We start from the raw sequence: 13,976 nt of genomic DNA on the forward strand, positions 1-13,976 counted from the left end.
AGGGAGGACACCGGAGTACCCGGAGGAAACCCCGAAGCACCGGGAGAACATGCAAGCTCCACGCATATGGGATTTGAAACCCGAACCCTGGAGGTGTGAGGCAAACGTGATAATTCATGCAGTAAAGGGTTAATGAGAAATCCCGCATAGTAGTAGTAGTAGTAGTAAAGTAGTAGAGTGCATTCTAGGACTGGAGTCCCAGAATGCAATGCACCTACAGTGCATGTCTTTGGACTTGGGGAGGAAACCCGAGTACCCTGAGGTAGAACATGCAAGCTCCATGCACACAGGTCAGGATTTGAACACCCAACCCTGGAGGTGTGAGGCAAACATGCTAAGCACCAAGCCACCGTTGCACTTAAGTTGTCATATGTTATTCCAAACATAATACATTTAGTGCATATTAAGGTATGTATAAAGTATAAATACTAATTTAATAGTATGGACGTTTTATATTAAATATATATTTTTAAAACACTAAAATGCACTTCTTTCACAAGGACATTCAACTACGTAGCAATTAGTACAGTCTTTTGGTGATTGCTTGCGAACACGATGCCTTATCCTTATTCTGGTGACCGACTGCAATAAACTGTTAAACTGTTTGTTGATGACGATTGCGAGGTTAGTTGTTAAACATTAAAATAGTTTAAGATGAGTAATTAGCAGCATAACTACTTCTTCTTAGTCTTGAACTACTACTTGTACATTTTAGCCCTGCTTTATGTAATGGCACCCCCTGCTGGTCTATTTCTACGGATGATAGATAAGATAAATAAGATAGATGTTTATGTTAATCCTTTTGCTACAGATGGGTTTATTTCAGGTACCCCCTCACTGCAGAACAAAAAGTCCAGGAGCTGATCTAGCTCCTCCTATCCCAGTGGAGTCAAGCCAAAAGTTCATGGGGGTGGAGACATGCAACTGTGTGTATCAGCCTGGATAAATGTGTTAAATGTGTTGTTCGGTATTGTACAGCGTACAGGGGTTAGGAATTGTAAAAGGACTTGAATCAGGTCCATCTCCACACCTTGGAAGTTTATTTGTGCAGTGGAGTCTATCTCGTTTATTTGAGGGACAGTCTCTGTGGGCGGGGTTTTCTGATGACGGACAGGTGACATTTCTGCACGTTACTTGTCATTTCTAATTCTCACTTATCCCTTCTTTCTTTCAATTAAAAATCTAAGTTTGTTATTCTGTAGCTCTTAATGTCACACACCTCACATATAGACATAGAGCTAAGTGGTAAAACTTTAACGGAAGATTTTGTGAAAATGTTAATGCTAATGGTTACCGTCCACCGAAAAGGTTGTTGGCCTATGGACGATTCCATAATTGTGTTGTTTAACTTTCCTTTGCTGTAGTTTGCTCTAAAATGAGTAACAGGGTTGAAATAACATGGTTGAGAATTTTTTTTTTTTTTTTTTTAGCATAGAATTCGCAAACACACAAAATGTGGTTGGCTAGCATCCATGCTAATTGCATGAAAATAAAGAATGAAGAACTCCTTCTTCATGTGATCTTCAGGAAATTTCAACTTCCTGCTAAATATGTGACTTGGCCAAATGTAATGAATGAACTAAGACGTTCATTTGAAGCATTATAACCGATAATGGAAAAGGATGTTTGAAACATGAGATGATTGTAACAGGACAGATTAAGGTGGGCCCAATCACAGTGGAAAACCACCTGTATGCTAATGGTCAAACAGGGTTTATAGAAGAAGTAATAAGGTTGCAGGAAGAGTGAGAGTAGTGCACTTTGACTAGGAAGCCCCAAGCGAGGATCACACCAGGGATCTCTGTGCTTTGAGAGTGTAGAGGGAAAAGGCGGGAAAAACCAAGCAAAGGAGACATCGAAGGGAATAGGCTTCCTTAGTTTTCTCTTCTTTCCAAGAAAGCTTTTTTTAGTTTCTTCTCTTTTTGATCCTTATAGTTCTTTTGCCTCTTCGTTCCAGACTGGACCGGACCGGACCGGACCGGACCGGACCGGACCGGACCAGTTTCTCCTCTACAAACATGGGACACAGAACAGCCACTTAGGCTGCCCTTAAATACCCTGCCTGGCAGGTGCAGGCAATCCAGGTCAGGTTAATCAGCCTGGAGGGTTATGGGTAAGTGAATTCTCTTGAACGGCTGCGCTCACTGTACACTGCTGCTGCTCTCTGCTGGCTGCTGGAGGTATGGCGTGGCCTCATACAACGATAAATAAATTCACCCATTAATGGAAAAATAATAAAGTTATATTTCAAAGTAAAGTGCCTGTTTTTAGGTTTTGTATGTTTAATTAATGTATAATATGTTGTTTAAAATGTATATTAGCTTTACTTTACACACATATTTGTAATATATACACACCACAATGACACTTCAATCATGGAATCACCAATATAGTAGTAAACATAAAAATAAATGATGGAGTCAGCTCCTATTTTGTTACAGATACATCAGCAGTAAGGCTCAGGGTACATGTTATGGCACACAGTAGCCCTTGTTTCTCGATCTTGAGCTTGAATACGAATAAAGATGTATTGCGAGACAAGCACTTTGTTTTCATTTCACATTTCCATGACCTCACCTCTCCAGTCTGTCAGTGAAATACTGATCTATAGCTGTTGTTTCCTCTTCCCTCAGGGCATCACGGCAGCTGTTGCTCTGATTTCATATGAAATGTAAAAGGAACGTGACGGAAAGTTGGTCATCGGTGTGTAACAGGACAAAAACACAAAGAAGAGAGACGCTGAAGAATCAAAAAAAGTTGGTACAAAAAAGTTGGGAGAGTATGGAAAATTGAAAAAAAAAAATAACAGAAAGATTCATTTGAAGATTCAGTTCACCCTGTATTATATTATACTGTTGTCGGATTGGCGAGCCTCGGCCCATCCTTGCTCTTGAAGGACTGGGCCTTTTTTGGAGGCTTCTTATATACTATGATTAGACGATCGCCTCACCTGTTTCACATCACGTTCTTATTTCAACTTCGCTATTAGTCCTAAATCGCCCCTGTCTCAACTTTTTGGAAAGTGTTGCATGCATCAATTTAAATAAACATTTATCTTCAAAAAACTATGCAGCTGATTAGGTCAAATACCTTGTCTTTATATGGTTTTTGTTTAAATACAAGACAAAGTACATTTACAAATCACTACTCTTTGTTTTTATTATGCTGCGTTTATACTATACTATATACATATATATATATATATATATATATATATATATATATATATATATATATATATATATATATATATATATATATATATATATATATACTATACTATAGACATACAGTGAGGGAAAAAAAGTATTTGATCCCCTGCTGATTTTGTACGTTTGCCCAATGACAAAGAAATGATCATTCTATAATTTTAATGGTAGATTTATTTGAACAGTGAGAGACAGAATAACAACAAAAAAATCCAGAAAAACGCATGTCAAAAATTTTATACATTGATTTGCATTTTAATGAGGGAAATAAGTATTTGACCCCTCTGCAAAACATGACTTAGTACTTGGTTTAAAAACCCTTGTTGGCAATCACAGAGGTCAGATGTTTCTTGTAGTTGGCCACCAGGTTTGCACACATCTCAGGAGGGATTTTGTCCCACTCCTCTTTGCAGATCTTCTCCAAATCATTAAGGTTTTGAGGCTGACGTTTGGCAACTCGAAAATTCAGCTCCCTCCACAGATTTTCTATGGGATTAAGGTCTGGAGACGGGCTAGGCCACTCCAGGACCTTAATGTGCTTCTTCTTGAGCCACTCCTTTGTTGCCTTGGCCGTGTGTTTTGGGTCATTGTCATGCTGGAATACCCATCCATGACCCATTTTCAATGCTCTGTCTGAGGGAAGGAGGTTTTCACCCAAGATTTGACGGTACATGGCCCCGTCCATCGTCCCTTTGATGCGGTGAAGTTGTCCTGTCCCCTTAGCAGAAAAACACCCCCAAAGCATAATGTTTCCTCCTCCATGTTTGACGGTGGGGATGGTGTTCCAGGGGTCATAGGCAGCATTCCTCCTCCTCCAAACACGGCGAGTTGAGTTGATGCCAAAGAGCTCCATTTTGGTCTCATCTGACCTCAACACTTTCACCCAGTTGTCCTCTGAATCATTCAGATGTTCATTGGCAAACTTCAGACGGGCATGTATATGTGCTTTCTTGAGCAGCGGACCTTGCGCGCGCTGCAGGATTTCAGTCCTTCACGGCGTAGTGTGTTACCAATTGTTTTCTTAGTGACTATGGTCCCAGCTGCCTTGAGATCATTGACAAGATCCTCCCGTGTAGTTCTGGGCTGATTCCTCACTGTTCTCATGATCATTGCAGCTCCACGAGGTGAGATCTTGCATGGAGCCCCAGGCCGACGGAGATTGACAGTTCTTATGTGTTTCTTCCATTTGCGAATAATCGCACCAACTGTTGTCACCTTCTCACCAAGCTGCTTGGCAATGGTCTTGTAGCCCATTCCAGACTTGTGTAGGTCTACAGTCTTGTCCCTGACATCCTTGGAGAGCTCTTTGGTCTTGGCCATGGTGGAGAGTTTGGAATCTGATTGATTGATTGCTTCTGTGGACAGGTGTCTTTTATACAGGTAACAAACTGATATTATGAGCACTCCCTTTAAGAGTATGCTCCTAATCTCAGCTCGTTACCTGTATAAAAGACACCTGGGAGCCAGAAATCGTTCTGATTGAGAGGAGGTCAAATACTTATTTCCCTCATTAAAATGCAAATTTATTTATAACATTTTTGACGTGCGTTTTTCTGGATTTTTTTGTTGTTATTCTGTCTCTCACTGTTCAAATACGACTACCATTAAAATTATAGACTGATCATTTCTTTGTCAGTGGGCAAACGTACAAAATCAGCAGGGGATCAAATACTTTTTTCCCTCACTGTACATGTGACTATACTATACACTGTAGGTACATAGTATAGTATATAAACATATATATATATATATATATATATATATATATATATATACACACACACACACACACAGTATATATGCTATATAAAGCATATATATTATACTATAGATATACGTGACTATACTATATACTGTGTGTGTGTGTGTGTGTGTGTATATATATATATATATATATATATATATATATATATATATATATATATATATGTTTATATACTATACTAAATACTATAGATATATTGTACTATAGATATTGATGTACTATAGTCATTTGTTTATATTAGAGTGTCTAATATGAAGGTTTGTGTGCGGTGAAGACGTGCAGTACGAGAGACAGCCTCGGGGAATAGTGTGTATCGCATGACGGAGTGGAGGCTGCAATTAGAGCATCTACCGATGTTGATTTTGAAACATAGCCCAAAAAGGTGTGCTCTAATTTACTACCTATCAGCACCAGGTGTTTATTTCTACTGAACTGAATCATATCACCGTGGAAACTGATGAATAACATTGAATTACAAGCTCTCTGTCTTTTCACAGCTGGCAGGAAAATATTACTGAAAGGAAATTCCTCTGAAACTTGTGTCCTTGAACTGTGCTTGTTGTGGTGAGTTTTTGTGTAATGAAGCGATGAAGCTCTGATAAAAGGTATGTGTGTGTGTGTGTGTGTGTGTGTGTGTGTGTGTGTGTGTGTGTGTGTGTGTGTGTGTGTGTGTGTGTGTGAGAGAGAGAGAGAGAGAGAGAGAGAGAGAGAGAGAGAGAGAGAGAGAGAGAGAGAGAGATTGCACCTACTTTGATTTCTCAGCTACTGTGGTTAATTTACACTTAGACTAACAGGCAAATCCATAAATTTTGGCACCCTACAAAAGAATGGTCTAAAATACACATGACTCATACAAAATCTCGTAATAACATTTCTTTTCAAATAGAATAGCTTGCAAAATTATTGGCACCTATAAAGATTATTTCAGTTTAAACAAATCGATTTAGACAACAGTCTGTGGTGGTGAAGTAGGAGCTCAGTTTGTGGACAAAGTTCTCTGTGTATCGGTCAAACCAGTGTACATCCCTGTGCTCATATAGACATGAGCTGTGAGAAATGACCTAGAGAGTTGCAGAAATGAGGTTCCACTGCAGGGATACTGGATTTATTCTCTATGATTGGGTGAAGAGCTCGACAATCTGAGAAAGGATTGTGACTGAATTGTGAGGAGCCATTTTAGGTGGTTTGGGTACTTTACGAAGATGACCCCTGATTTGAATTGTATCAGACACATCCTACTGTATGGACACCCAGAGGCAGACCCACAACCTGCTGGAGAGATTATATGTCACACTTGGCTTGGGATCGTCTAGAGATTCTCCAAAATTAATCAAGCTGGAATCTGTGGATGCAGTTAGAGTAGTCTGGACTTACCTTCTTATTCTGCAGCCACCGTGACAACCAAAAGGAAAAGTGGAAGGAAAATGACAGATTGAGAGCAATCAGTAAAGTAAAATTTCAGAAAGCTCCGAAAATAATTGTAAATTGTAAGTTACTTTGACACTTTGGAATTTTGTACATAAACATTAAAAAAACAAAAACAAAAATAAATGTAGTTGCCTCTGCCAGGAGGTTAAGACTTGGATCACAAAGTCAGTTTTTCAAAAGCCATTTTAGTGTATAGATTCAAACCCGCTTGTAAATACAATATGTCGTCTGAATTTAAAAAAGACATCCACATGCACAAATCCGAGAATATTTCTGAACTTTAAAAGGAGCTTGGAGCTCAGCAGTGTTTCTCTCTCTAGAGGAGGTGTTATCAAGTTTTAACTTTACATTTGCAAAAGGATTCTGTTGCAGCTGAACTAAACAGCATCCTGATATAGTGATGCATAGGCTTCAATATATTATCACTAATAGCACGTTACTGATTTTATATGTTAATTTTTGTTAATTTTCATGAAGGTGCCAGTATGTGCTTGTATACACAGTGATGTAATAAAAAAAACAACACTAGAGGTTTTAGCACTTAATATTTAACGAGACTAAGAACTGACTTCAGAGAGAAATAAAATAAAATGCTTGTTTAACCCCCAGCTGCTTTAAGATTCACCAGGGAGACATATTTCTTTCAGATTTCTTTATTTGTGTCTTATATTTTGAGCTTGTTCTAAAGAACACAGTCATTTATATCATAACTATCCATCCATCCATCCATCCATCTTCTATTCCACTTATCCTTTTCAGGGTCACGGGGAACCTGGAGCCTATCCCAGGGAGCATCGGGCACAAGGCGGGGTACACCCTGGACAGGGTGCCAATCCATAGCAGGGTACAATCACATACACACTCACACACCCATTCATAGACTACGGACACTTTAGACACGCCGATCAGCCTACCATGCATGTCTTTGGACTGGGGGAGGAAACTGGAGTACCTGGAGGAAACCCCCACAGCACGGGGAGAACATGCAACCTCCGCACACACAGGGCCACGGTGGGAATCATATCATAACTACTTAACTGTAAATGATGCATGATGTCAAATCATGTATAAATCCTTAAAACACGCTGTTATAAAGGATTAAAGATAAAATTATGTCACCTAGTTCACAAAAACTCACAAAAATACTCTGCTCTCATGGATATCAAACAATTGCAAACAAAACACAGTCGTCGTCCCCCCCCCCCCCCCCCCCCCCAAAAAAAAAAAAAAAAGTGTGTGTATATATATATGTGTGTGTGTGTTAAATACAAGTATGCAACAATGATTGGGACCCCTATGAATTCATATGAGAAAAGTATATTTGAAGTATATTTCCATTGATTATTTTAAAACATTTTTAGTACACCTGGGTGACTAGGAACAGGAAATTGTTTAACCATGACTTCCTGTTTCACAGGGGTATAAATATGAGGCTACACATAAGCCAAATTCCCCTAGTCATTCACAACAATGATTAAGACCAAGGAATATAGCTGTGATGTGCAGCAAAAGGTTGTTGAGCTTCACAAAATGGGAAGTGGCTTTAAGAAAATAGCACAAGCATTGAAAATGCCCATTTCCGCCATCAGGGCTATAATTAAGACGTTTCAGTCAACTGGAAATGTTATCAATCAACCTGGAAGAGGACGTGTGTCTATATCGTCTCAACGCACTGTGAAGAGGATTGTTTGAGTGGCCAAAAAATCTCTAAGGATCACAGATGGAGAATTGCGAATTGGATCAGAAAGTCCCCAAAACTACAATCTGAAGTCACCTACATCACCACAAGCTGTTTGGAAGGATTTCAAGAAAAAAGCCTCTACTCTCATCCAAAAACAAACTCAAGCATCTTCAGTTTCCCAGAAACTACTGGAACTTCAAATGGGATCGGGTTCTATGGTCAGATGAAACCAAAATAGAGCTTTTTGGTAATAAACACAGAGGTGGTTTTTGGCGAACACAGAGAGGTAGCCATATGGAAAAGTACCTCATGCCCACGGTTAAATATGGTGGAGGCTGTTTTGTGGCTGTTTTTCTGCCAGAGGACCTGGACATTTTGTTAGGACACATGGCATCATGGACTCTATCAAATATCAACAGATATTAAATGAAAACCTGACTGTCCAATGCAGATTTGTGATTTGTGTATATCACTTTCATCCAATCATCCACACTCCATGATTGCTTCCCTTTAGCCCAGTGTAACCTTGTTTTCTTCTGTTTAGGTATTAGTGCTGGTTTTCATTTGGCTTTTCTCTATATAAATCCCATTTCATACAGCCAATTTCTTACAGTTCTGTCACAAAGATTGACTCCTGTTTCCACCCATTTGTTTTTCATTTTTTTAGTTGTGCATTTTCTATTTTTGAGTCATATTGCTTTGACTTTTCTATCCTGACGTTTGCCATCTTGCTTGGTATACCTGTATGTTTTCCTTTTATAACCTTCCCATTTTGTTTATACTTGCACCAAATTTTTGACACAGCTGACTGGGACCAACCAACATCTTTTGCCATACTCTGTGTTGGATTTACACAGAGTTTTATAATCCTTTCCATTGTTTCAATTGACAACCCTGTTGTTGCAGCTATGTTTCCTTTCAGAAAGTCCAAGGTTAAGCTCTGCAAGTGCTCTCTTTTAACTGCAGACTTATTAGCATTTTTTGACATGTGCTGGTATTTGTTTTAGAAATGGAAATTACAAGGTGATTCCATGTTTTGTTCCTCAACATAGAGTGATTCCATATTTTTTATCTCTGAAAAAACAATATGCCATTAATTAAAATAATTCAGGTTCATTTGTTTGAGGTATGTTTCACTAAGCCAGAATGTTCACCTATTAAACAATGACACAAAACAAGTTTTGATCTGTCATTTGTTTATTTGCTATGAAGTAAAAAAAAAAGCCGAGTTAACATCCTCTAAGTGTGGTGATTCCATCATTTTTGCCAGGGGTTGTATGTATGGGTTTAGTCTGGTTTATGACAATGTACGAGAGTTTGAGTCCTGATGCTGACGGACTGCTCCTGCATGTCAACTGCCAATCAGAATAACTGTAAAAAACAATATCTTTAATGATATTATTGACTGTGGAAGTGGAGAGCTAAATCACTGCCGTGCTGATGAACAGAGGATGTATGTGTGTCCCCTGAATGAACCTGTAATAATTCAAACATCAATTAGGGTTTACAGTAGCAATACGGTCTGGTCAGCAGTTATCCTGCACTGTATTGACCTCAAGGTCATAAATAAAACTGGACAATAAGTTTGTCTCACTTGATGGATGGTTGAACTCTTAAATGTAGGAAGATGTGCTGTGTGGTCTTCTTTCTAATCTTCATTACTAAGTGCAAAAGTTTGCATACCCTTACTACAAAATAAAGACAACAAATTTGCAAATGACATATTTAGTGTGCTTGGTTGCACAGATGTTTGTTTACTTGCTTGGCATGTGCAGATAACAGATGTTTACTACATGTACCCCCTACCTTAACATTGTTTCAGACCAAGTATACCCCTTCATGGCAATGGTATTCCCTAATGTGAGTGGTCTCTTTTAGCAGAATAATACACCCTGACACACTGCAAAAATTGTTCAGGAATGGTTTGAGGAACAGGACAAAGAGTTCAAGGTGTTGACCCCAAATTCCCCAGATCTCAATCCGATCGAGCATCTGTGGGATGTGCTGGACAAACAAGTCTGATCCATGGATGCTCCACCTCGCAACTTACCGACATAAGACTTGGCGCCAGATACCACAGCATACCTTCAGAGGTTTTGTGGAGTCCATGTCTTCACGGGTCAGAGCTGTTTTGGCAGCACAATCGGGACCTACACAATATTAGGCAGGGGTTTTAATGTTATGGCTGATCGGTGTATATATACACTCAGTCATTTCGCTTAGTCTGTATAAATGCATTTAACTAGCTAATTAGCTTGCCTTATTAAATTATTTTAGTTATTTTAGCCTTTAAGTTTTCCAGGCAACCACAACATTGGATTGAGCAAGCATATTGGAGTTTCCACTTGCCCCATGGTCTAGCTAACAAACCTATCATTAGTCTGCCCTGGAATTGGGTAAAATGTTGGCTGGAATATGCAAGCTGTGTGTTTTGTATTGTTGCCTTGTTGTAGGAAACACACAAACCCACACACAGTTTCACCTTTTTTTTTTGTCAAATCAGCTGTATGATAAATTGCACATTTTTCCTTTTATTACCAGTAACCATGTGATTCAAGTTTTATGTGACACACGGGGTGCTAATTATACATGAAGGTGTGAGTGTAGTTCATAGCATTACCACTAGATGGCACAGCAACAGTTTGCATTACAATAACTGCACTTAATTAGTATAAAACTGATATAAAATGTGGAAGAGGAGCATGGAATGGCAAATAAGTCATGGAATAATAAATCTCCTCAAATATTTGTGAAATGTGAGCTGTTTACCGGAAAACGTGCTTGAAACAGGTGGTGCGGTGAAGCTGAATGAGTGAATCATGTTTGCCGAGTGTGTCATAGCTGACTGACAGACACACACACACACACACACACACACACACGCTGGGTTAGTTCATTACAGAGTCAGCTTGGCAGAGTGACCTTTCCCCCGCCTTTTCTTCCATCCATCCAACCGGATCTTCACTGTCCAAGAGCATGATGCACATCATTAACACAAACATAAGCTTGTGTAATAAACAATGACTACCCTTTTTTAGGCAAAAATAAAATAATACTCATGCCAAGAATATTAATTTGATTTTATTGGTTAAAGTGTGCTCCATTCTGCTGCATTAAGGAGCATCTTGTGGATGAATTTCCACTGAACCCAAAGAAAACAATCGGGCATTTAGAAGGACTGATATTTACTAAACTAGAGATGACCCTAGGCCAATTATCCCTATTTATACAAGTCTAAAAGGATTATGAGAGTGATTATGAGACACTGTCGATAGTAATTTTGGAAAATCCTTGGGAAAAGCCAATACCCACAGTATAAAGGTACTTAACTGTACTTTGCCTTGTCTCTAGGACATGTTTTGTATTTGTACTTTATGGAACCAAACAAGCAACGTGTTTGGAATCTTTATTTCTGAGAATGTATGTCAGATAAGTTATTAATTTATGTTGCGATGATCGTGAAATATTAAACCAAACACCAGATGTGTTCCCATGAAATCCTGCACCTCTGTATCAAGCGTAGTTGCCTGTTCCCTACAAGCTGTGAAGTGCATTATGGGAGTCCTGCATCCCCAAGGTTACATCACTTGGACACTAAGCTATTGCAGTGCATTGTGGGATTTTAGGAGTGTGCTGTATATTCTCCAGTATGGAAGTAAATACTTGCTATAGTGGACTAATGCATAATAATGCACTATACATTCTTACTCAGATTAAAGGTACAAACGTGTGCTATCTATATTATTATTATTATTATTATTATTATTATTATTTTGTTCCTGCCTTCAGACAGCCTGTGTCAGACCTTTGGGGGTTTGTCCCCTAATAATAATAATAATAATAATAATAATAATAATAATAATAATAATAATAATAATAAAATCCTCGTTAAAAAAATTTCAAACACTTTTGTATTTAAAAACAAAACAAAAAGGAAGTCTAATTCGTTTATCCGATATTATTTTCACTTCTTCTTCTTCTTCTTCTTCTTCTTAGTAAACTATAATGAGAAGAAACCATCCATCCTCATCGACCAATCAGCGTGCTCGGCGACTCATGACGTAAACCGCTGCGAAAAGTCCGCGTTCACCTGAAGCCTCGCGCACCATCACTGGATCCAGTCACACGCGCACTGCGCGAGCTACACCAACAGCATTAACGGTTTGTATACATAACCGCACGCGGAGGGAGAGTGGAGCGTTACACCGGTATCGCGGTACAATCAGAGATCTTCTCTCCTGTTTGTTTGTTTGTTTGTTTGTTTGTAGTATTTATTTATTTTTTAAACGTACGTGAAACGAGGAGACTTTGACTCAGCGCCGAGGGAAACTTTTTGTTTTGTCTTTGGCAGACCGATGCTGCGCGAGACTGACACAGAGGCGCGCGCGTGTGTCGCTTAACAGAATTTGTGAAGATGTGATTTCGGATACATATATATATATATATTTCTTTCTGTCAACGACAGTGAGGCTACCTTTTTAACAGGTAAGTGTTTTTCCCCCCTGTATTTAATATGTATAATTTTTTAAAACTTAAAAAAAGAAGTTTGTTTAAAAAATCTGAACTGGTGGTCCGGTTACATTACCATGGTTACGTCTTGCTAAACCAAGCTCTACGCATGTTGATCCTCGGGCTGTTGTATAGAGAGACTCTTGTTTTTGTAAATATTAAAACAAAACGTGCTGTTTATCTTTTCTCTGCTGACTTTATGTGCCGCTCGCTCATTGCACGTTTTACATTTAGAGCTAGATAAATCTGAAGGTTGTTGTGTGAAATCCCAAATATCTTCCTAAATAAGTGCACTTACATGGTAGGGCTGGGCGATATGACCGCGTGATATCACGATATCACGATAAATTCATTCATGGTATATTTCTCTGAAGTATCTCAGGAGGTGTTGTGGATGACTTCTCCGGCGTTACTCAACATCAAGTAGCTGATAGGATGTTAAACGTCTAGTTTTTGATTTCTCTCCCTGTTCAGCCGTCTTTAGCCGTATTCGGACAGGATTTTTATACGGAGACGGGGTTGTGTAATAATTACCAGAGCTTCTCTATGATTTTAAACTGGTCATGTCAGTTATTTTTCTGGATTTTTCCCGGACTGCTTTTTCCCGTGCTGGTGAAGATTACAGCGTCTTTTACCTTCTATAAAGCGGCCTGTAAAAAAGCCCTCCAGGTTAAAGTAATTGCATGCGAATTGACCTCTGGGTAAAATATGACGAAGTGAAAAACAACAACAACAACAAAAACGTCTACTTTCTAACACGTGTAGTCTACTGATACTAACGTTATCTACCTAACGAGTTTGGATGTTAGCTACTTACAAAGTCATGTCAGGTATAGTGTAATTCTATAGAAATCGTTTATCCCATGCGAAATGATGATAAATATCACAGACTTCCACAGTAACGATTATTTTACAGACATACGTCCTGAAAACTAACCCCCGTCCGAATAGGGCTTTTGTATAGGGAAAACAGTTTTTCCACAAAAACACAGCTGTATCATTTCCCTATCAAACTAAAATACATATTTTTTTGACTGTGTCGTCTGATAGGAGTATCAATCTAAGCACTTGACAATTTTATTCTTTATAAATTAGCGTTTTCTCCAGGTTATGTCTCGAAAAATATAAACCCCCATGCGTAATTAATAAGGGTTTAGTGGTATGATTATGATATCGACCTTGTCGACGAATTACCTCACGATTCTTTTTACAAGTCACACTAAGCTTCTGATTGGAGGTTCAAATGACTTTGCTTCGTAACGCCCCTTGACGATGTTTTGTTGCTAATTGTTTGTGCATCGAGGCTTTCAATTTGCCCTAGCTAGTGCACTTTACGTCTCTAATCAGCGAGCAGTTTGGGATTCGTTAAACGTTACAAACGAAA

At 38.8% G+C, this 13,976-nt stretch overlaps 1 protein-coding gene and 1 long non-coding RNA gene across 4 annotated transcripts in view; both read left to right on the forward strand.

Annotated features, from left to right (window-relative positions):
* The first annotated feature begins 5,222 nt into the window (after positions 1 to 5,222).
* On the forward strand, positions 5,223 to 9,261 carry LOC128633452 (uncharacterized). The gene is made up of 3 exons (XR_008396835.1): positions 5,223 to 5,579; positions 7,162 to 7,246; positions 7,820 to 9,261. It is a non-coding gene; the product is annotated as an uncharacterized LOC128633452 (long non-coding RNA).
* Positions 9,262 to 12,163: 2,902 nt separating this feature from the next.
* met (MET proto-oncogene, receptor tyrosine kinase) overlaps positions 12,164 to 13,976 on the forward strand; it is a 61,892-nt gene continuing 60,079 nt past the window's right edge. Inside the window, exons 1-2 of one of the 3 annotated variants that reach the window (XM_017474323.3) lie at positions 12,164 to 12,244; positions 12,435 to 12,568. The gene's annotated coding sequence lies outside the window, so the exon portion shown is untranslated. Of the gene's footprint in view, positions 12,569 to 13,976 lie in introns of all 3 variants that reach the window. The other 2 variants (XM_017474322.3, XM_017474324.3) reach the window with 2 other exon arrangements.

Source organism: Ictalurus punctatus, chromosome 8, assembly GCF_001660625.3.
Source record: "Ictalurus punctatus breed USDA103 chromosome 8, Coco_2.0, whole genome shotgun sequence".
NCBI classification, from domain to species: Eukaryota; Metazoa; Chordata; class Actinopteri; order Siluriformes; family Ictaluridae; genus Ictalurus; species Ictalurus punctatus.